Source organism: Desmodus rotundus, chromosome 9 (assembly GCF_022682495.2).
Source record: "Desmodus rotundus isolate HL8 chromosome 9, HLdesRot8A.1, whole genome shotgun sequence".
NCBI classification, from domain to species: domain Eukaryota; kingdom Metazoa; phylum Chordata; class Mammalia; order Chiroptera; family Phyllostomidae; genus Desmodus; species Desmodus rotundus.
This window is the reverse complement of record NC_071395.1, coordinates 62,826,389-62,847,521: the sequence shown is the minus strand read 5'-3', so window position 1 is coordinate 62,847,521 and position 21,133 is coordinate 62,826,389. Positions and strand designations below refer to the sequence as shown.

The window sequence follows — 21,133 nt, the reverse complement described above, 5'->3', positions numbered from 1 at the left end:
ACATGACATTTTCTTTACGATCCACACAAATCACAGCATTTCAAAGTCAGCACTGATGAGTTAAAGTAGCAACTAGTCACAACTGCCAAAAGTGGAAACAGCCCAGGCGTCTGTCCCCGATGAATGGACTAACAAACGTGTCTATCCACACCATGGCCTACTACTGGGCCGTAAAAGAAAGAAGCAGTGACCCAGGCACTGCATGGGTGGCCCCGAAAAACACTATGCCCACACATGGGATGACTCCGTTGTGTGAAATGTCCAGCACAGGCCGATCCACAAGGGCAGGACACAGGTGCACGGTCCCCAGGGGTCAGGGGGAAGAGGGGTATGCGGAGTGATGGCCAGGAGGGTGCAGGTTTCCTCGTGGGGGGTAAAAAGCCCCAGGAACAAGGCAGCGCTGATGGCGTACAGTGCTGGAACTGACTTTTGCACTTTAAAATGGTTACCGTGGTGAATTTTATGTATACTTCACAGTGAAAAAATTAAAATAGCAAAGCTTCCATTGTTCTGCGCTAATATAAATGCTAATAAAATTCAACCTAAGTCAAGATTTTGTAAGAAGATGATTATTCCACAACTGGAAAAAAAGAGCTTCAACCCCTGAACGTATTACTGTATTTTTCGGACTATAAGATGCACCCCTCCCAAATTTCGGAGGGAAATGGGGGTGCATCTTATAGTCCAAATGTAGCCTACATTTACATTGATGAAATATGTTATTTATGTTATTAAATATTTTACATTATTTACTTCAAAAATTTTTTTTCCTATTTTCCTCGTTTAAAACCTAGGTGCGTCTTATGGTCCGAAAAAATATGGTAAAGAGTAAGAACTTCTGCTAGTCAGTGTTGACTTAAAAAATAAAGTTTCCAAAGAATCCATATCTGTCAGAGATACATATTTGAAGCATTTGTCACCTGAAAGAGGCCTGGGATTCGTGCTGAAATAATCCAGTGTAGGGTAGGGAGGACCCAGACTGAAGCTGTTAAAAGCTGAGGGAGGGGGTGCACCAGACCACTCTATTTTTATATATTGGAAATCCTCCCTACTGAGAAGCTTTGCCTCGTTTCAAGCAGGCTTCCAAAGACCTTTGACAGCTGGGTAAAGAACTTAGACGGTCCAGCTCCAGGGACTCGGCCTGGGGCCCTTTGCCGAGACTCCCAGAGCAGAGCCATCCGGGCAGGCCCCTCCGCAGGAGGCCACGCCCAGGAGCCCTCAGGTCACCAGGCCCCAGCTCAGACCCCCAGACAGTGGCACACGGTGGTGTCTAGCCTCGTCCTTCACACAGCAAACCAATCTGCTGCCCAGGCCTTTGAACTGCCTGCCCCAAATTCGGCTATCAACTTGGGTAGAGGCCAGGTTTGGAAATGAGGGAACCTCTCACTAACATGCCTTTAGCAGACCCCCCAGAATCCCTGACCACTGCAGACACAGCTCCCCTTCAGGTCAGGGTTGGAGGAAGCTGTATGCTGCCAGCCCCTCCCCCTAGATGTGGTAGGAGGTTAATATCACAATTGCCTCTTGCTTCTCCTCCTCTCTGGTAGTATTAGATTGGGCGGGGAGGCAGGTGTCTCTATCTCATTCCCTATTATCTAGGAAACTATGTGGCACAGAGTATACTTTTGCCTAAAACCTTACTGTGTGATTCTGATTCTTGATGGATACTGCTCCAAGGGCACATTATTAAGACTTGCTTTTTACAAATGCAAGACATGGAAGATAACAGGAAGGATTGGGTCAGCCAGAAAGTTCATTTAGTTTTTCAGTACAATGGCTCTAGTAGGGCGTAGTTGTCTTTAACTTCACTCGAAACAACTTTGTTAGACTGTATTGTGACAGCTGTCACATCAGCGTGCACTTTAAAAAACTTAACAACATTGGTGAATTTTTGTACAGCCATTTTAATATTGAAGGTGAAAGAAGATACATAATATTTTTAGTGCATTATGCTTTATTGTTTCAAGAAAAGTAAAAACACAACTGAAACACAAAAAAAAGATGCAGTATAGGAAGAAGGTGCTATGACTGATCAAACATGTCAAAAGTGGTTTGAGAAGTTTCTTGGTACTATTGACACCTTGGCCAAACAATCCTTTGCTGTGGACCGTCTTATGCTTGGAAGATATCTGGCAGCACCCTTGGCCTCCGCACACTAGAAGCCAGTAGCGGGAGACAGCCGACATACTCGATCCAAATCAATAAAGTTATGGATAAACATGAAAAATGTGTCTTTTACTTTACGGAAAAAACTAAATCGATTTTTTGGCCACCCCAATATTAGTGTGGGGTACCAGAAAAGGAGGAGACAGGAAATAAGCAGTTATGGTTCAAACACTACCTAAAATAGTATCAGAGATGCTCTAGAATGTAGAGCCCTGGGTCAGGGAGAAGGGGACATGGAGATGGAAGCATGGAGAGGAGGGATGGGTATGTGTTCTGCAGAGGAGGATTCGGGACAAGGGTCTGGGGGCAGAGAGGGGCCTCGGGGAAAGGAAAAGGGCACCAAACAGGGTGGTAAGCAAGCTCCAGCATGCTGAATGCTGGACGCTGCCATGACTGGTGTGTGTAAGGACCTGAGTCCCCAGAGCAGGGCTCAGGCAATGAAGGAAAACGAGTGGGCACCATGGGAGGGGTGGGGGCTCTGAAGGACTGGTAGATGCAAGCCCATCCAGAGACAGTGCCACTGACCCAGTGTTGCCAGGAAACAGTGCAGGCCCCCAGCTGCCAAGTGTTCTGATTTGTCAATGTAGCTGTGCTTCTGTGCGATCTTTTAATTTTCATGTTGGCAATGTGGAAGACAGGATAATGGCCTCCCAAAGATGTCCACACCATCCTAGTTACGTGGCAAAGGAGAATTAATGTAGCAGATGAAATTAAGGTCTCTAATCAGCTGACCTTAACATAGGGAGGGGATCCTGGATTGTCCAGTGGGTTCACTGGATAAAATAATATTGTCCAGTGGGCTCAAGGCAATCACAAGGGTCCTTAGAAGTGGGAGTCGGTGTCAGAGGGATGCAGTGGGAGAAGGATAGGATGAGCTGGCTTTGAAGATGGAAGGGGCCGCAAATCAAGGAAGCTGGAGAGGCAAGGAAAGAGATCCTCCCCCGGAGCCTCCAAAAGAAATGCAGCCCGACTACAACACGACTTTAGCCCCTGAAACCAGTGTTGAACTTCTAACCTGCACTGTTGTAAGCCATGTGTTTGTTGTGATCGGGTACAGCAGCCACAGGAACCTAATGCAGCAACCAATTTTAATTTTTAAAAAGAGGCACTATACAGCCCAAACAAAATGCACCTGTGGGTCGAATCAGGCATGGACAACTTTTGCCCAGTCCACACTGAGGAGATCTGAGGGCTGGGACCCCCCTGGGGACCCAGCACTGAGCCTGTTACACACCCTCCGGCATGCATTCCAGGTTAACTACTAGGTCCTGTACCTTTACAAACTGGTCATAAAATTCTTCAGGGATTTCTAGGAAACAAAAATGCTTGGCTTTAAGGAGTTCTATTCCCAAGGGACCTGTTAGCTACAGCATGAGCACACTGCCTAGACATCACCCTGGGAACTGAGACCAGCCTGGAGTACAGGATGGAACAGAATCCTTTTCTACTCCGCCTTCTCCTACAAACAACCAGAAGTGAGAGCTTTTTCAGATCCCTGGGGGCGGGCCAGTGCCTCCCTCCCAGCTAACCTACTGGGCACTCTCCCACCCAGAGTGGCTCCTCAGCACCCACTGCAATGAGATCGCTTTGATTTTCTTTTTTAAACAACAGAGAGACACTTTCCAAATAAGCTCTTTTTAGTTCCCTATGTTCAGATCAGAGCAGAGCTACTCAGATTAGAGGTGGAGCGGAGGACGCAAGGCCCTGCCCACTGGCCACTGAAAGATTGTGAAAACCACAGCCCAACCTGAATCTCACTAAGCTCTGCACCTGTCCTGCCTAGTCAGCCTGCGGCTCTGCCCCTGGTCCAGCCCCTCCTCCTTGCTCGGCCCAAGCTTGATGCTTCACCCTGAGGCCCAGTCACAGCTCTGTTCCCTCGGCTGGCAGTCCTCCGAAGAGGAAGACGCTGTTCCCCAGAATTCCCACTCTTCCTTCCAGACTCGACTTACTCGTCCTTAACTCTGAAGCCTTCTCTGACACCCAGGTTCACTCTCAGAGCCAGACAGAACCTTCTAGTCCTCCCTCTCCAGGGACGGACAGGACTTGTCCCCACATCAGGAGCCACTCTCTGCAGACCACAGCTGCTTGGGGGCAAGAACTTATCACCTGTGTGTTCCCAGACTACAGCACGTGATACTGTGTCCTCAGTAGACATTAAATACTGAGTGAATTGGCCTATAAACTAATCTTTCTGTACTGCTCTAAGTTATTGCGTTGTGATTATGAAATGTACCAGGTAAAACCTCACTTTTAATCTTTAATAAAGTGAATCTACCTAAATTAGGAACTCTAAATTACAACTACCTTAAAACAATTACCTTAAAGAAATGCAGTTTTAAATTTTACAAGTAGTGTTTGCTGCAGTCATTACAATGAGGCCTGTACGAAGGAACGCGCCTGCAGGCTTGCACGCATGGATGGGAACGTGCTGTGCTCTGCGCAGGAGGAACTCCCAAACAGGGGGTCACAGTCTTCTCTCTCGTCCTCACTCTGGCTAAGGCAGACTTGTGTGCACCCCTGGCTAAGGCAGACTTCAGCCCAGGCCCTCATCGGCTTTCACCTCTCCTGCCGCCGCCCTCTTCCCCAGCCGTCCAGTCACTCTGCAGTTCGCAGGGCCCCAGCACCTGGACATCATCACCACAAAGGCTTCTTGCTCTCTCTGCTCCAATTTCTCCCAGCTTCTAACCCATGACATTCCCAGAGGCTCCCCCGAGCCCACCGTTCAGCTTTTCAGCCCACAGGAGTCATCAGAATCATTGGGAGAACTCTGGGAACTGCTATTGGCTCCCATGTCCACGGTCTGGAACGGGGCCATAACAAGCATTTTAACAAGCTCTTGGGCCACGTGATCTGCAGGTGTACACAAGGGTGAGAACTGCGGGCTCACAGGGCTCACACCCACACCCCCGAGCTAGCTCTGAGGCCCTGAGCTCCCCACAGACAGAACCACGCGCTGGCTGCCCCTCTCTCTGACACAAACCCCTGTGGGGCTCCAGAACTGCAGCCTGGCCAGGCCCCTGCCCACAGAAATGCTGCCACTTTGCAAGGCCCCTGCCAAAGGGCCCCTCCCCGAACGCTCAGCTTCGCCCGCACCGCCCCACACCAACTCCCAAGGCCTCTGCCACTGTGTGGTCCCTCAGATCATAACAGACCCCCAGCAGGCAGCCTGTGCCCGGCACACGCCCCACCTGCCTGCTGGTGCCACCCAGGCCCACCCCAAGCTTGGCCTCCTGCTGTTCTGTCTGAAATGCCTTCCAATCTGCCTTCTGCTCCTGAAATGATTCCCTGTCCTTTGAAGTCCAGCTCAAACCCTATCCTCTCCGTGTCACCTTTGTCTTCTCAATTAGGCTAGCTTCTTGGTGGCACGGAACACAGCATTTCACTTACACCCATCGTGAGTTGCCCATTCCCAGGCGCTGACCCGAACCTTCTGCCCGACTGTCACGAGACTGTCTTTGCTCATGATTCTGTATCAACCGGACTGCTTTCCACAAAGTAGCATAGAATATTTCTCTGATCCTCTTTCCCCAATTTTTGGACCCAAAGTATTAGTTCTTATACCCAGGACAACTCTGGTATTGAACGGGACTCGGGGAGGACTTGCTCTCAAACGGAAGTATGCCTTTCTGGCCAGTCAGTATTCCTTTATTGCTGTGACTCTGGCGGGGTGGGGGTGCGGGGAGGAGGGTGCAGACTTTGAATGGTAACTTTAGCTCTCATGATTTATTCATCTCAGAGTCTTAAAGAGTTTATGAAACAACACATTTAAGTCCAAACCTCCAGGGCCTCCAAGGAGTGCAGGGCAGGTACTGACACATCACTGTGCACCATTCCTTGGCTTGGGAACTGTGGGCGATTTCCAAACCCTGGGAGAGCGCTCACACCCCAGCCTCCGCAGGCACTGTGAGACCAGAAAGGACCCAGTGACGAGAGTCATGGGCTCACTGCCTGCTGAGGAAGGGGATGCTTTATATTTTTATTCACATGCAACTGTTTAAGGCTATCGAGTGCTTCTGTATGAATTTGACCACATTTTAACAATAGCATTACCAGAGGATTTTTAGTACTTAATTTCCACGTGTCATGTTTAAAGAACCAATGTGCACCACTTCAGGATTACAGAGTAAAAGGAAATGGTCCCTTTCCTTGAAGAGCAATTTGGGCAATTATTTTCACACAGCTTTACAAACACCGAAAACTGTAGAAGCCCACAAAGACTTCCTCCCAACCTAACTGACTGGGGTCCCCCAGGTCCCTGCTCGCTGATCCAGGCAGGTTGAGGTCTCAGAATTCTGTGTCCCTGGATGGAAAGGTGAGGTGTTGTCACAGAAACAGCTTCATGAGGCTCCAAAATCAGACAAGTATGGGAATGAATTCTGGGTGGATACAGGTGAGCAGGCTAGACCCCTCTGCGCCTCAGCCTGCCCACCTGTGAAATGCTTCCTTCCCACAGTTGCTGCGAGGGTGCAGGGAGGCAATGGAAGCACCGGGAATGGCTAGAGAGTGGGGCAATGGAAACAATGTGGTTCTGGATCTCACACAGGTGGCAGCATACACCAGCTGGGGCCCTTACTGACTGTGCAACCCAGGCAAGTTGCTGACCCCTCTGGGCCTCGGTTTTTGCACATGCAAAAAGAGACATGGTTTCAGGCTTTTCAGGTCATGGTAAAAATTAAACTAAATGCTGTACATAAACAAAGTCGCAGAGGGCCCAACACACAAGAGACATTCTAAGACCACAGAGGGCTCACCCTCCCACACCCCTCAAATGTTTGGTTTTCATGGGCAATCACTACTGGAGGGAAAAAAAATTTCTCCAAACTCTAAACACCAAAGAATATTAAATCACTCAGAACTGGGGTGGGGGGAGGAGTGACATGCAGTAGCACCAGTGGCCAGCCCCTACGGCCCCCAGTGGAAGTCTGCTCAGTGCCCAGCACCACACCCTGCCCTTTCCCGGCTGCTTATCTAAAAGCCTTGACAGTGAACATCTTGCTTGATGTGTGGGAATGAACTGGCTTTTCGCACAGCCCAAAATTCATTGACCCTTCGAGGGCACTGACGCCTTACATTCCTTCATTAAGGAAAACATCCCGACTGACCCACAGAGTCACAGTGCCCGTGACCACAATCCAAATCACCACCACAGAAGAATTAAGTGAAGACAGCTCTTTGAGAGACCAAATTCCTGAGCACCATGCCACCAGCTTCTGAGCAATACTCAGAGGTATGTCAGAGCAGAAAAGAACTGCTTTCAAGTGTCCCCTGCACAGTCAGCTGGGGCTGACCCCTTACACACCTTCTCATTCAGTCCTCTAGGCCAGGGTTCCCAAATTGGCCCCCAGATCAGCAGCATCGGCAACACCGGGAAACTGGTTGAAAATGCACACTCTCAGGCGTCACCCCAGACCTACTGAATCAGAAACCCTGGGCCTGGAGCCTGGCAACGTGTCTAACAAGGCTCCCTGGGTGATTCCGATGTGCGCTGGAGTCTGAGAAACACCATTACCTGGCTGCCAAGGTGTTATTATTAGCCCCACTTTAGAGATAAGGTAACTGAAGCTCAGTGGCTAAAATGCCCAACGCCCCACAGCCAGGAAGCCAATTTGTACCCAATCAGATTCCAAAGCTATTTGTCACATGGCCTTTGTAGCCAACATGCCTGCACCATTTGGTGCTCTCAGCTGTGGAGCCCCCACAATGCAATGAGGACATTACCTTAAGTGGGGATGGGAGTGACAGGAAGGATGAATCCTGTACTTAGAACTGATTAATTATAGATGCTGTTAAATCCACATCATGCATCATCCCTAGGTGGTCAGCCATCCCTCAGGATAAGCCTGCTTCTCCCTGCTCCATTTATCAGTGGGGTTGCCCTGAAGAGAAAATGGGTAGTCTCTTCATTCGCAGCCCCGTGTGCACCCAACTCCTAGCACTGCTTCAAACAGGAGGAGAATTAAATGACCCACTCTGTGTCCAGAGGGCTTGACAGTGCAGCCTGACACTGCCTGGACCAGGACCAGCTGGGAGGCTCTCTGTGCCCAGGTACAGTGCGGGGTCCAGCACCTGGGTATGCTGAGAATGAGTCACCAGAAGACACCTAGCGGGCACAGGCAGAGAGCCTTTTAACAATGCAGTGGGTCTGGTTCAAAGGAGGCAAGTCTTTTTTTCTTTCTTTCGTTTTCTAATCAAACCCTAAATCTACCATCCATCTGTTCAGGCTGTCCATTAAATTCTTGACATGTAGTGTTTTCATAGACCAGAAGATTAGAAGAAATCTCCTAATTCACAGTTCCCAGCCTTCTAAATAGAACTGGTGGTGATTTTCAGATCACAAGCTTATCTTATAATTTAAACGAGTACCCATCACACTCGGGGGCCTTCTACAGGAGCTGGAGGAACAGGAGGCACCTGGATTTGGGAGTCACAGACTCCTGGCTGCGCCAGTCCCTCAGAAGTAACCTGGGCTCCTGGAGCGCTCAGAAGGCCGCAGCAGAAATAGACGGCCCCTGGTGAAGTGGCAGCACACACTGGTCCATGTGTGTGGGGAGGCGGAGGGCACTCGGCCTCCATGTGCACACCTCCAACTACAGCCACACAAGCGCTCCTTCCATTGTGACCGCTGTGCTGTCGGCAAGGGCAAAAACAGTTCACACACCATCATTTGTAAGTTGCCTGCTGTCTGCTTTTGTTATTTGTGCTACACTCATTTTATTTGTATATAAATGTTTTAGGCAACCTAAGAACAAATGTAGAACATGCAGTAAAATGAGTTGCTTGACCTCATTACCAAGTGTATCAAGCACAGCAATAAAACAGAAAGACCCATGTATTTAACTTTTTTTAGGGTTTTTTTGGTGTTGCTTTTATGATTTTTTTTGATACTTGCCTAACATGCATATGCTATAAAAATAGTTAACAGGGAGCCCTGACTGGTGTGGCTCAATGCGTTGGGTGTCATTCCACAAGGCGAAAGATCGCTGGTTTGATTCCTGGTCAGGGCACATGCCTGGGTTGCAGGTTTGGTCCCTGGTCGGGCGTGTACGAGAGGCAGCCAATCGATGTTTCTCTCTCACATCAATGTTTCTCTTTCTTTCTCCCTCTCTAAAAATAAATAAATAAAATCTTTTTTTAAAACAGTTAACAGGAAAATAACTGAGATGGCTAGCTTTGTTTAATGTCTCATGAAATTTTCATGAGCAATCTAAGCATAATGGTTAAGAATACATGTGTAAGTTCACGTAAGTAGAATAAAAGTTTTATGAAAGAACTTTTCAACTTCTCTACAGCTTTTCTTGTAAATTAGTCTTTTGGTTCTGAAACTTCTCTAAAGGAAGTTGTACATTTTTGGAAATTTATTCCTTATTCCCCTTGGCAGCTAATGGGCTTTTACCACGTTTAAATACAAAGTTTATCATAACAAAATAACTACTAATTAACTACTATTGCTTACAACCACGGGTCCCATACTCCTCCACCCTCCCCCAAAGAAAGGTGTTGGGTTGCTTTGGTTTTTTGCTTTTCAGAGGTAGGGGGACTGATCAGAAAAAAAAGTAAGGTGCTCCATTTAAAATTTAGAATATGGCATTTGCTAACTTCAGAAGCCACAGTGTTCTTGGCCCATCATGACATGGATGGAGTAGCATTAACTTAAGTTTTGTGCTTCCAAATAATTTTTGTTTTTAAGAATTTATTGATACTCTTGTAGCCTGTCTTCAGCTTTGAGCCTTTATTCTATTTGTCAGGTGCACAAGATTCCCTTTTTAGCCTGCTGCCTTGTCATCAACCACTCCTACTTGGTGGCCATGCACTTGGAAAAAAACCCACCACATAATCGTCCGGCTCCACTCAGTGTGTGAGGGTACCCTACTTCCTTTGCTTGCATCCCTCAAACTACCTCCTTCATCCTATTTCCTCCCGCAAACCTCTCCTCAGCTAAGGAGACTGTGTTATCTCCCAGTAAACGCTACCTATCCTGAGTGGTATGTCTTTAAATTCTTCCTCTGCCTCTCTTCTTTAAGTAATGGGGCTAAGTTGTATGCAAAGCTCACCCTACAGACTACTTTCTCAGTACCATGAAAAAGCACCAAACACAAATACCGCTCGAAAAGAGGTGTATTTTTTTCTTTTAGAATGTAACCTTCTCCAGAGGAGGGACAATGGTTTTTTATATGTTCTGTTGTGCCTAGTACACCATAAATGCTCAATAAATATTAATGATGGGGAGGAAGTTACCTAACCTCTCCTCTGAACCTCAGGTTTTCCATTCACAAATTGGGCGGTAATCCTATGTTATAGGTCAATGTAAGGACAAAATACAATACAAAATACAAGTTTCAGCCTTTATGTGAAAAAAAAGGCTGCTATAACAGCTTTTCATTTCAAGATATCAAAAATTTAACTGCTTGACTGAAAAATAGGTATGGTCAAACAAGCCCGTACATGGATGCCACTGACTGCACTCAAAACCGCGTGCACGTTAATCTCATGCTTTTGGTTTCTAACTTTCTATTTTCAGACACCTTGAACAAGCTAATTAGGAGGAAAGAAAATTCCACTGACTAACTTATCAGAAAGCTTGTCAATTTTCAAAAACTCAACAGATGGATGTAAACAGTCATTTCAACAGTGTGCTTTCTCCCACCCTCACCATCTTTTTTTTTTAAATAAACATTTATTTGGGGTATGAGATGCAAATTTCTTTTCCATTTTTTATATGTTTATTTATTTTTTAGAGAGAGAGGAAAGAGGGAGAAAGAGAGGGTGAGAAGCATTGATCGGTTGCCTCTTGCCCATGGCCTGATGGGGGACGGAACCCACAACCCAGGCATTCACACGACCAGGAATCAAACCCCTTTTGGTTCACAGGCCTGATGCTCAACCAACTGAGCCACACTGGCCAGGGATCACCCTCACCAACCTTAATTACATCATTTCACAGTCTATTATCAGTCTATTATCAATTTGCAGTAGGGTTTTAAGCAAGTCTCTTCATTCCTGTAGGATTGGGTTTTTCAAATAAGGTAACAGGTATACTATTTTGGAATCCAGCAGACCTGTTCAAATCACAACTCCATCACTTACTGATGAGTGACCTTGAGCACATGACCTAAGCCCCTGAGTCTCAGTTTCCTTATCTGCAGCCTGAGAATAACACCCACCTGGTTGACAGGAGACGGCTGGACAAAGAGCAGTGGTTTTTTGCAAGAACAAGACAGAAGAGTGGAGCCCTTAGTAAGATCAATGAAAAGTTGTTCCCCTGTCCCCAGGACCACTTATTCACAACCCAGACCTTCACGGAGCACCTACCATGCATGGGTCAGAGACAGGGCTGTGTGCTGGAGAAGCAAAGAAAGGCGGGACAGTCACTGATCTCAAAAATATCAGTGTCACAAGAGCCCTAGATACCCAGACAACATGATAAGTGCTCCAAAAGAGTGTTTGGGGTGGTGAGGGCTCAGAGAGAAGAGTCAGCAGGGCCCAAACGCTGATGGAGCTGGCTGGCAAAGGCTTGGCAAAAGTTTGTTTAAACTGAAGATAGGAGTTGACAGCCCAGCAGAAAACTAGGAGTAGGACTAAATAATTCTTTATAGACTCTCTAACCTCAAATTCCCCAAATGCAAGCCCTTTGATTTTTCCAAGGCTCAAATACTCATGCCATAAAACGACAACTGCCATGGTCACCCATGCCCCACCAATCCAACAGGAATGTTCTGGGGGACAATGAGAACAAATACCAAAGAGCTTTGAAAACTTTAATGTGCTTCCCAAGAGTATAACTATGACAATCCCATCTATGAAAACCTCTTAGCGCTTTAGTCCACAAAGAACTGAAAGGTGCCACTCCTCCTGATGAAATGGAGAAGAAAAGAGGGAGTAAGGGAGGAGCAGCAACAGCAGCAGATGCTGCCACCTCCTGCTCTTTAAGTCAGGGAAAGCCAAGCCATAAAACAAAGGAGAGCAAGAGCGCCAAACCCTTTTCAACTACTTTTGCAGGACTCAACCCTCAGGAAGTTCATACCTTATTACAATATGGAAGACGTAAAGAAGCAAGTGTATTTCTACGGAGAATGTCTACAAAGGATGGGTCATTTTTCAAGACCGCATACTATGCTGGCGAGGTAGGTACCATGACTTGGAAGTTTTACATTTCTTCACACCTCACACAGGTGCTTGGCACAACACACCTTGCTGGGAGAGAGTTCTCCACAGAACTCCCTTACCTGCCAAGCTCAGGATTCAGGGAGACAAAAGGCCTGTGTAAATCCAGAAGAGATCAGTACATCCCACAGGACAGTCCAGACTGGCTCCTGGTGCAGGGGCTGGAGGGATGTGGTCCTGAATCATGCCTTACAATCATTTGCACTTTGCCAAACTCTTTAACAGCCAGTATCTCATTCAATGCTTACAAAAGAATAGCCCAGTGAGACTGGTAAGGATGACTAGCTCAATATTAAAACTAAAGAAACAAATAAACTTTTAAAATGTACAAATAAAAATACAGATAAATAAAAGATGAGAAGATGTGGTTTCTCCAACACAATCACTTGTTCCCAACACAAACACTGGAATAAGTACTATTCAGAAATAAACTACAGCCCCTTTGAATGTTTAAATACAGATGAAAACTTAATTATCAGTGCAAATGCAATCCCTGCTGTGCAGGGTTCAGTACATCGGTTTTGTCAGCACCTGTCATCTGGTCTCCAGAGCTACAAAATGCACATATAACTGGAGGGTAGGAGAGAGAGAGAAGGGCATGGATATTAAAATTCACTCTTTAAAATCATTTTAACCTTCTATTCCAAGCCCTTCTTTACAGGGCATATTCTAGAGATGGAAATTAAGAACTTAATTCTCATTTTTTCCTGACCATGTTCTTGTGTGAATGCTAAAAAAATAAAGAGGGAGATAATCCTGAATATCTCCCTTAAAAAAAAAAAAAAAGACCCTAAAATGCCATGGAGAGAGCCCTGGCTGAGGGAGCTTGTGTTCTGGCACTGATACAGAATCGCTGTGTGACCTTGAGCAAATCACTGCATCTCTGGGTCTCAGTTTTCCCCATCTCAACCCCGAAGACGGCTAAGCCCCCATCCTGTCTTCAAGCACAGACCACATGCATTCCCATGGCAGCAAAACTGTGAAGGGGCCCCACGCTGAGCCCCTGGGCTGAGGAATGGCCTTCCACAGGTCCCTGTTGGGGTTTCTGGAGAGAAAATAGCCCCTTCCGCAAAGCCACTTGGCCAACTCCAGGGTGCAAACAAAAACCTGTTGGCAAGGACTCCTCTAGGAAGGACCAGCCTCTCCCGACGCGCTCGGCTCCCGGGGAGCCGCCCGCTGGGAAAGAAAGAAAGGGTCTCTTTCCACGCAGACTGACTGAAGAGTCGGGCCCCCACGCACCCATTCACCCACCGCATTGGCCCAGCAGGACCGCCGGGAGGGGTCTCTGCCATCCCACGCCGAAGAAAGGCAGCTGGAGCCCGGCTGTGCCACCCCCGTCCCCGCTGTGCTGTGGGGGCGGGGTGGGGAGGGAGCCTGGTCCCTCAGGAGAGGAAGGGAGCCCCGCTCCAGCCCGAAGGAGAGCGGAGTCGGGCCGGGATCCTGGACACAGAGGACCCCTCCCCCGACTCCCGGAGGTGTGGAGTCCGGGCTCTACACGCGGGCCAGAGAGAGAGCAGGCTCGGCTCCGGAGAAGAGGGACGCCCGGGCCGGGAGGGGGCGGAAAGTGCTCCAGGGAGAACGGGCGGGGTTGTTCCGAGCTGAGAGGTAGAGGGTGAGGACCAGAAGGGGTCCCCGGAGCTGGGGTAGGGTCAGGGGAGCGCCAGACTCCCGGGATAGAAAATGAAAAGCTCTCAGATAGGAAAGGTGTGCGTGTGTGTGTGTGTGTGTGTGCGCGCGCGCGCGTCGCGGGCGAGAGGGAGGTCCCTGCAGCGGAAAGAGGGATCCAGATTGGGAGGGGGCCAAGCTCGAGCCTGGGGGGCGAGGTCTGGGTCGAAAGATGGGGTCCCGCTAGAGGAGCAGACCCACCTTGGGCTGCAGGGATGCATGCTTGGGGGGCTGATTCCCGGGGAGCCTGTGTTCTGGGGGCGTCCGCTCCTGGGGCAGGGGGAGGGTCCCCGAACCCGGCTCACCTTCGCTCCTTCAGGCCGGCCTGGGTGCGCGGCTAAGGCCGCCAGCAGCGCTGGGGAGGCGGGAGCGACCGGAGCCCTGGGAGCCACCGCCGCCGGCGCCGCCACCACCGCGTCTAGCTCCGTTTGACACCCACACACCAGCCAACATGGCGGCCGGGAGGGGGCGCGCCGGCTGCGTGCGCGCGCCCGCCGGCCCCGCCCCCCGTGCAGCCCCCGCCCCACCCGCGCCTGCCGCCAGGTCCAGTAGCACCGCCCACGCCCCGTCCCCCGCAGCCTTCACCCAACCTTCCCGCCACCCCAAGTAGACGTTCCCACAGCTGGGACCTACAGCGGAATCCTCTAAACAACCTCCTAACCTCCACACTTGCGTCCCGCCTATTCCAAATGCCACACATACCTGGCGCATTCATACCCGAAAACCACGCACTCCGCAACTTCACTCAGGATCCCTATATACCCGCCTCCAACCTATACACGTCCCGCAACTGCTCGCCACCCTCCCTCACGCACACAGACCGCCGCATCCTAAGCTAAAACTCGCGGTCTCGCGCCTTGCAATATGCACTTGTAAACATTGCTGGGATAGAGGCTTCTTGGCAGGAGGCACCTGGGCGGGATGAAGGGGCTGCTTGGGGCGCTGGCCACGCTTGGTTTTTTGAGCTGGATGCCGGGGTCAAAAGTGAAAATTCACTGATGTACACTTTAGATGTGTGCACTTTAATATACGTGTGTTATACTGTAATGAAACACGCTCAAAATCATTCTGAGAAGGGACGCATAGGCTTTACTAGGCTACCAAAGGGGTGGTGGCGCTGAAAAGGTGGGGCCTGCTGCCTCGCCATAGCCCGGACAGGAGGGGTTACCAGACACCCCTGGTGCAGCCTTGGCCCTTCACAAGGCCTCACAGTCTCAAGGTAGCAACAGGAATCGCCTTTTGCCTTAGGTTCAACCAGCACCTACAAGGCACCTACTATGTGCCCAACGTGATGCTTGGCACCGAAGGAGACAAATACAAAACCAGAGAAAAGGCAGACTCTGGAGAGCTTCTCAGGACCTCACCTCCGCCAAACCTGCTCCAGCCGGGGTGGGCACTGCAGAGACTCCTTGCAGCAGGTCTGGGGAATGGATCAGGGCTTGGCAGACAGCACCATCCATGTTGCCCAGGTGACATCAACACTATGCCAAACTCTGGTTTGGGGGAAGCTGTGTCCAGAACTTTCACTCTGCCCTCACTCACTAAGGGACCTTAGGCAAGTCTCTGCACTTCCCTGAGCCTCAAATTCCTCCTCCCTATGAAGGAGCCAGATAGACCAAGGCATGCCTTATGTTCTCACAAGCTGGGATCTACACCAGACTGCCCTTCTCTGGCAAAAATATAAGCAGGAGAAGACAGGGGAGGAAAGGAAAGGGGAGAGGGAAGAGAAAGAGAGAGAGAGAAACTAATACATTTGCAAACCTACACAGCCATTTTCTCTTTGAAGGATCCCACACTGGTTCTGGATGCTAGAAACTCCTCCAACAGTTTGCTGCTGCCCTCCCAGGGTTCCCTGGCCCTCCCACTGCTCGGTGTCCCTTCTCCACTAGGAGAGTGAACTAAGTTTTATGTTGCCTACCTTGTGGCAGGAACCCAAGCACCCTATCCCAGAGAAGACACTCAGCCAGTCCAACACTCCTTGTAAACCACAGCTCTTTGCTGGGCCTCCTTAGCCCTTCCGGAAGAGAAGAACTTTACATGAAATCATGGCCCCTCACCTCAGAAAGTTTGCAGCTTCAGGTGAATTACACCAACACATACTGGGTGCCCAGTTCAGGCTTGAGTGCCTTATAGATTATACAGATTAGTTAAACCAGCACTGCCCGACCACCACACATGTGCAATGATGGGATGGTCTCTAGTGATGCCATCCACATGTAGTCACTGAAATGTGGCTAGTGTGACCATGGATCTGAATTTTAAGACCTTATTTAACTTTAATTAATAAATTTAAGTGGCTAGATGCTGTCACACACTGAACAGTGCTGGCCTAGAAGGTTTAGAAGGTGAGCATTCTTTTTTTTTTTTTTAAGATTTTATTTATGCATTTTTAGAGAGAGGGCAAAGGAGGGAGAAAAAGAGGGAGAGAAACATTAATGTGAGAGAGAAGCATTGATCTGTTGCCTCCCGCACACCCCCACTAGGGACCAGTCAGCAACACAGGCATGTGCCCTGATGGGGAATGGAACTGGCAACCCTTTGCCTTGCCCAACTGAGCCACACCAGCCAGGGCAAGGTGAGCATTCTTATTGCCCACATTTTATAGACTAAGAAGTTGAGGCTTATGTAGATGCCAAGCCTTGGTCACCGAGGCTGCTTTTCCTCCTTGCAAAACCCATTCCTTTCCCCATTTAGCTAGCAAGTCGTTGTAGTCACAGAGATAAGATGCAGGCTTTGGAAAGACAGTGGGATGCAGGTAAAGAGATGATGAGCTAACTACAGCCCAGGAAGTGAGTTGGAGGGCTTGAGATTGAGCCAGGCTGGGGCATGGGAGAGGGTTTCCAGAGGCTGGAAGACCACCACCCATGTGCACAATCAGAGGGAACATTTCTTCATTCCTCGAAATCATTTCTCCTTCCTGCATCCCCTTTGAAACATATTGCACTCTCTCACTTCCCTTTCTCAACGCAGCCTCATGAGGAGCCTCAGGGTCAGCAGCTCTATTCTCATTTTACCAATGGAAAGTCAGAGGCAACATACCGTAATGCTGTGATTCAAACCCAGGTTCTGCTCAGCCCACAGCATGTAAGCAGTCTTGCAGAGGAGGGTGCCGGATTAGCCACTGTCCCAGCTCAGGACACAGAGCTAGAGCAGACACTCATCTGCCCTTCCTAGGATTTGGAGGTTGGTTCAAACCTCCAAAGTGTTTGCCAGATGCATAATGAGGTAGGGTGATTGGGGCTGGCTTGAGTGCTGTGTTTCAGATGCAGAATGAGATGGCTCTGCAGGCCAGGGATCTCTCCAGAGTTAGGGAAGGAGGCTTCAAGGGGGAAAGGACTGTGGGCAGGGAAAGAGGATGTGCCGAGTGAAAAGCATCACTGAGTAAAGGTGCAGAGGGAGGTCCCAGGGGTGAACCCTAGATTCAAAACCACATCCAACAGAAAGAACCCTGTGCTGGAAATCCAAAAACACCTAAGTTCTTGGCCACCGATTTGTTGCTTGACCGTGGCCATATCACTGCTCCTTCCAGGCCTCAGGTTCTCCATCTTGGAAGAGGGATAATAATCCCTCCCACTTTGTAGGATTGCACTGCAGTTCAGAGTGAAAAAGCAGAGGAGGAAATACTTTGGAAACTGTAAAGCCCTAGATAGGTGTTAGCAGTGATTCTAATTAAGATACAGGGATGAAGCTGATCTGGCCCTGGTAGGCCCTGGAAGTCTAAAAGGGCAGAGGGGTCATGAACATGAGCAGGAACTGAAACTCTGCAGTTATAAGGGGAATATTAAGGGAAAGGGCTGTGAGAGCTCAAGAAGAAAGTTCCCTTCTAGTTTGTGGAGAGGGAGTGATCAGGGCAGACTTTCTGGAAGTGGAGGTACAAGAGCTAGGAAATAGTAGTAGCATTAACAATAACAGACAGCAAAGTAGTGAACGCTGTGCAAATGCTTTGCATAGGTTATCTCATCTCTTTTTTTATCACAATTCTTTTTTTTCCCAGGGTCATTTTACATTTATTGTATTTACACTAAATAAATATGTTTTCAAACACATGTAAAAACACCGAGGAAACACAATGATAGTATACATAATTTCATGTAGAGAAAATGCCAAGTCTTACTTGAAGACTCTTGTGAATGAGATCAGTGTATACTCCTAAACCTCAACCTACCTAGCTGCACCGTATGTCTGCACCAGAAAGTTCATTAGCTCTCTCTCATTCCATAGGTTGAACTGATAATGTAGCATCCCCATATTGGACTACCTTTTAGAAACATCTGGAACAAGTCCTCTCCCTCTTCTATAAAAAAGCCCTTTACATATGTGTAAACACTCACTCTGGGTCCCCACAGTTGAAATGTCTCCACGGCTTTAGAATTTTTCAAATGCCACTTTCTAGGACCTTCATTCTCCTGTTTCATCCCTGACATCCCTGGAAAACCTAGAGTTTACATTCCTTTGGCTCTATGAAGACGAATGTGTGTATGTCAATTCAGTGGCATGGTAACTTACAACTTATTTATTTACTTATTTTAATATATTTTATTGATTATGCTATTACAGTTGTCCCATCCCTCCCTTTATTCCCCTCCGCCCTGCACACCCCCTCCCATCCTCATTCCCCCACTATAGTTCGTGTCCATGGGTCATACTTATAAGTTCTTTGGCTTCTACATTTCCTATACTATTCTTACCCTCCCCCTGTCTATTTTCTACCTACCATTTATGATACTTATTCTCAATACCTTTCTCCCCTCTCTCCCCCTCCCACTCCCCTGTTGATAACCCTCCATGTGATCTCCATTCCTGTGGTTCTGTTCCTGTTCTAGTTGTTGGCTTAGTTTGCTTTTGTTTTTGTTTTAGATGTGGTTGCTAATAACTTTGAGTTTGCTGTCCTTTTTACTGTTCATATTTTTGATCTTCTTTTTCTGGGATAAATCCCTTTAACATTTCATATAATAATGGCTTGGTGATGATGAACTCCTTTAACTTGACCTTATCTGAGAAGCACTTTATCAGCCCTTCCATTCTAAATGATAGCTTTGCTGGATACAGTAATCTTGGATGTAGGTCCTTGCCTTTCATGACTTGGAATACTTCTTTCCAGCCCCTTCTTGCCTGTAATGTCTCTTTTGAGAAATCAGCTGACAGTCTTCTGGGAACTCCTTTGTAGGTAACTGTGTCCTTTTCTCTTGCTGCTTCTAAGATTCTCTTCTTATCTTTAATCTTGTCTAATGTAATTATGATGTGCCTTGGTGTGTTCTTCCTTGGGTCCAGCTTCTTTGGGACTCTCTGAGCTTCTTGGACTTCCCAGAAGTCTATTTCCTTCACCAGATTGGGGACTATCTCCCTCATTACTTTTTCAAATAAGTTTTCCATTTCTTGCTCTTCCTCTTCTCCTTCTGGTAACCCTATGATCCAGATGTTGAAATGTTTAAAGATGTCCTGGAGGTTCCTAAGCCTCTCCTCATTTTTTTGAATTCTTGTTTCTTCATTCCGTTTTAGTTGGATGTTTATTTCTTCCTTCTGGTCCACACCATTGGTTTAAGTCCCAGTTTCCTTCCCATCACTGTTGCTTCCCTGTACATTTTCCTTTACTTCATTTAGCATAGCCTTCATTTTTTCATCTAATTTGCAACCATATTCAACCAATCTGTGATCATCCTGATTACCAGTGTTTTGATCTGTGCATCTGATAGTTTGGCTATCTCTTCGTCACTTAGGTGTATTTTTACTGGAGCTTTGATCTGTTCTTTCATTTGGGCCTTTTTTTTTTTTCTTTTGTCTCGGCGCACCTGTTATGTAGTAGTAAGGGGCTGAGCCTTAGGTGTTCACCAGGGCGGGGCAACCCACGTAACTGTTGTGATGCTCTACATGGGGGAGGGATCCAAGAGGGCACAATGGCGCTTGCTCCACTCTCTGACGGTTTTCAGTCACTCCCTCCACTACCCACGAGCAAATGGGGCCCTTCTGGTGCTGATTCCAGGGTGGGTAGGTTTGTGTACGTTCTAGCACCTCATGGGTCTCTCCAACAAACTCTCCTTTGAGGCTGGGAGTTTCTCCTGCTGCCGCCTCAACCCCTACAGGTGTTTTCAATCAGAGGTTTGAGGCTTTATTTCCCTGTGCTGGAGCCCTGGGTTGTGTGGTCTGTCTTGCTCCCCAGTTGTTCCTCCCAGTTCATCTGCACATGAATGTGGGACTGCTCCACCAGCCGCTGCCTTGCTGCAAGTCCTCTCCGCCCGGCTGCCCATCTCCACCCCCCCTACCGGTCTGGATGAATGTTGCTTCTTTAACTCCTTGGTTGTCAGACTTCCATATAGTTCGATTTTCTGTCAGCTCTGTTTTTTTTTTTTTAATTGTTGTTATCCTTCTATTGGTTGTGTGAGGAGGCACAGTGTGCCTACCTACACCTCCATCTTGGCTGGAAGTCCTCAACACAATTCTGAGTTTGAGACCATCACTGTCCTTAATTCACAGATGAGGTTCAGAGAGATCCAACTATTTGCCCATGATCACAAGGCTAAAGACTGGCAATGCTGGAAAACCCAGGCCTGTCTGATTTCAAAGCCAGACTCGTGGGAAGAATTTGAACAGGCTGAGGGGAGAGATTCCCCCTCCGCTCCAGCACCAGGGATTGTTGTATAACCAAGGCTGAGCCAATCAGAATATCTCTCCCTAGTCCAAGTGATTGGCTCAGGGATGGTCATATGACTCAAGATGGGCCAGTGAACCTCAAAACCAGGATTTCTGTAGAAACCATTGAAAAAGTGACACTTCTCATTCCATCAGGTTATTGAGCTGGTGTAATTTAAACCTAGAGCAGCTCCACACTGGTAGAGCCAGGCTGAGAATGAAGCCAACACAATGAGGGGCAGAGATGAGAGAAAAGACAGATTTCTGCTGCCACTGAGCACTTTGAACCAGCCGTGCCTGAAGCTTTCACCCTGGACTTTCTAGCACACAAGCCAATACATCAGTTGGAACTATTTTGATAGAAAACCCAATTTAAACTGGCTGAAATGATAATTGGAATCAAGTGGCTCATTTAACTTAAATCTTCCAAGCTGGGACTTCAGGTGCAATATGACCAAGGCCCTGGCTCCACATCATTGATATGTGCTTCCTAAGCATACCACTGCTTTCCTTG

The 21,133-nt window shown here is 48.1% G+C and overlaps 1 protein-coding gene across 3 annotated transcripts in view; it reads right to left on the bottom strand.

The window, feature by feature from the left end:
• EPN2 (epsin 2) overlaps positions 1 to 14,453 on the bottom strand; it is an 83,028-nt gene extending 68,575 nt beyond the window's left edge. For all 3 annotated transcript variants that reach the window (XM_024565269.3, XM_053910373.1, XM_045198864.2), the window contains exon 1: positions 14,298 to 14,453. The gene's annotated coding sequence lies outside the window, so the exon portion shown is untranslated. The remainder of the gene's footprint in view (positions 1 to 14,297) is intronic.
• Between the last annotated feature and the right edge of the window lie 6,680 nt (positions 14,454 to 21,133).